This window comes from Myotis davidii, unplaced genomic scaffold (assembly GCF_000327345.1).
Source record: "Myotis davidii unplaced genomic scaffold, ASM32734v1 scaffold495, whole genome shotgun sequence".
In the NCBI taxonomy this organism is placed as follows: Eukaryota; Metazoa; Chordata; class Mammalia; order Chiroptera; family Vespertilionidae; genus Myotis; species Myotis davidii.
In genome coordinates this window covers 260,197-263,038 of record NW_006286239.1, presented here as the reverse complement: position 1 = coordinate 263,038, position 2,842 = coordinate 260,197, and the positions used below count along the sequence as shown (strand labels likewise).

Below are 2,842 nucleotides of genomic sequence, written 5' to 3'. Positions count from 1 at the left end.
CACCCCCACCCCCAGCACCCTCCAGGCATGCGCGGCTCCAGGCTGTGCTCAGGGCCTGGGAGTTAAGCAAGCAGGGTGGTCCTGATGCGGTAGAGCTGGGCCAGCATCAGCTTCCTGTGCTGGGCAGAGATCCCCAGGGGTGGCTCAGGCTGGACCCTGGGGGAGGTCCCTGAGGGCAGCTCTCTGCTCCTCCTGGTGGGCACTTTGGGCTCCCCTGCCAGGCAAGTGGTCCTGCCCTCAATCTCTGATAGCTGGGAGCCACTACCAGGGCTTGGTGGCCCCTGCAATTCCAGTGGGACCCAGCTTTGTGAGGGGAGCCCCGAGTCCTAGTGCTGGTGGCTGTGGCAGCCAAGCAGAGTTCCAACAGGCTGCGGCTGGGGGCTAGGAGTGCCCCTTGGGTGGCAGCCCCTGCCAGCAGCTGCAAGAGGCTAGCCTCAGATTTGGACTTGAGCAGGTAGGGCAGGTGGGGCAGCAGCTTGACGCGTCTCCTCCAGGGAGGCACCAGGGACGGGCCCGGGCAGGGCCAGGTGCAGAAACTCCTTCAGGAGCTTGTCCACCTTGTCGTTGCTACCCTCCACCACCTCGTAGGTGACCAAAGTCTTGCAAGGAGGTGGGGAGAGGGTGCCGTAGGCGGAGTCCATGGAGCAGGAGCGGCTGTCTCCGGGCCCAGGGCCAGCAGTTCGCTGGTCGGTGTGACAGATGAGGCGGTGGTACTGAGGGACACCTCCTCCGACTGGGGCCACCCTCGAACTCAGGAGAGGAGAGCTTCTCCCCCGGCTCCAGCACCGCTATGGCCAGGGTCTCTGTGGAGCCCTATGAGGCGCAGTGCTGGGAGTCCAGGCTGTGGCTGCTTTTGTGCAGGATGGTGGGGGAGCTGGCGGTGGAAGTGCTACTCTCCCCACCCTCCTCTCGTCCTCCTCCTCTTCCTACTGCTCATCCTCTTCCTCCAGTCTCTGCAGGTGCTGCTGGCTGCCCGTATGCTCCTGCGCATGCAGCTGCTGCAACTGGTTCTGGGCATTGTAAATGGAGTCCACCCATCCCCAGCACAGAGCCTGCCCTCTGGCCTGGAACATGTAGGCCCCCACGGCGCTGTGGAACTCATTCAGGTAGATGAGGAGGAAGGAGCCAGGGTCCCACAGCTCCCCGCGCACGATCTTGTCCACCAGCAGTGGTGGCCTGATGACCTTGGTCCTCTCAGCCTTCTTCACTGCCTTGGTCACCTACAGTAGGTCCGTGAAGAGGAAGCAGTACACATCCATCTTGCTGTCCTTTCCCTCCTTCATCCTCAGGCTGCCCTCCAACAGCAGCTGACGCATCTCCTCTGGGGAGACACCAGGGATGGACACGGTCAGGCCCACGTGCAGAAATTCCCTCAGGAGCTTGTCTACCTCATTGTTGCTACCCTCCAGCACCTGCCGCTGCTGCATGCACGCGTTCACGTGGTGGATGAAGCGCTCCATGGAGCTGATCATGGTGATGACGGCCTCCTTGGCACGCAGCTCGTCCATCTTCCTCAGCACCGACTTGAGCAGCAGCGAGTACTTGGTGAGCCGCTGATGGGGCTTGGCGAGCCTGTCGCTCAGCTTCAGCCGCTGGCACTGCTGGTGCTTCTCAGCCCACGTCACGTATGCCCGGAAGAGGTCGTTGTCATGCAGCAGGCTGTGCATGTACTCCATGCAGCCCTCCTCCTTCATGCAATACCGGATGTAGGGCTTGAAGAGGGAGCTGAACATCTTGAAGCCTTTGAGGAGGTCCCGGGCTGCAGCAGCGCCTTCTCCACCATCGGCGCCATCACGCTGCCCCACAGCCTGCGGTGCAGACGCACAATCTCGCGGATGTTGCTGAACAGGAGCCGGTTGTGCAGGTGCCCGGACTCCCCCACAAGGCAACCCTTCACCCAGGAGTCCCCGCGGCTCCATTCACCCCCTCGGCCAGCAGGGAGGCCCTAGGTGGGTCCACTGCTCTCGGCGCTGGGGAGGAGGAGGCCTCGGAGGGCGAGGCCCTGAAGCAGGAGGAAGCCGTGCAAAGCAGGCAAGGAGCCCAGGACTCAAGGCGGCCCAGCCGCCACCCTGCGTCCCGCTGGGGCCTGCACCCAGGAGTGCCATGGCTGCGGCAGGGCCACGGGCTGGGCTTGGAGGTGAGTCCTCCGCGCACAGGCCCAGCGGCCTGCCTGGTGTGGGTAGGATTTCGGGTCACCTTTAGGGAGGCTCTGGCCTTTCTCTGCTCCTCTCCTGGTGGAGCGGTGGGACTCCAGCGCTGAGGTCAGAGGAGCCGCCTTCCAGCCCCCAGGCCGCTTCTCGGAGTCAGAAGTTGCGCTATCAGCCTCTGCCTAGGACGGGACCTCTGCACCCCCAGAGTGCATAGACACACAGGGCTTCCATCAGGCTTCGCTGATCCCGGGCTGTGAGGCCTCGCGGCTTTGCTGATCCTGGGGCCGTGAGGCCTCGCTGCTAGGCTGGCTTCCGGCCCTTTGGCTTCACTCCACCGCTTGGAGCCTACCTATGCAAATTAACCACCATCTTTGTTGGTGGTTAATTTGCATATCACCCTGATTAGCCAATGGGAAGTGTAGTGGAGGTATGGTTAATTACCCTTTTTGTCTTTTATTAGATAGGATGGGCTGGGGCCTTTTTTATTTTTTATTTTATTTTTTTAATTCAATATATTTTTTATTGATTAAGATATTACATATGTGTCCTTATCCCCACGTTACCCCCTTTTCCCCCTCATGCCCTCACCCCCCTGTTGTCCGTGTCCATTGGTTAGGCCTATATGCTTGCATATAAGTCCTTTGGTTGATCTTTCCCCCTTTTCCCCACCCTCCCCTACCTTCCCTCCAAGG

The 2,842-nt window shown here is 61.0% G+C and overlaps 1 pseudogene; it reads right to left on the bottom strand.

Annotated features, from left to right (window-relative positions):
- Nucleotides 1-62: 62 nt before the first annotated feature.
- The window catches only part of LOC102769278, a 3,762-nt pseudogene continuing 982 nt past the window's right edge, over nucleotides 63-2,842 (bottom strand).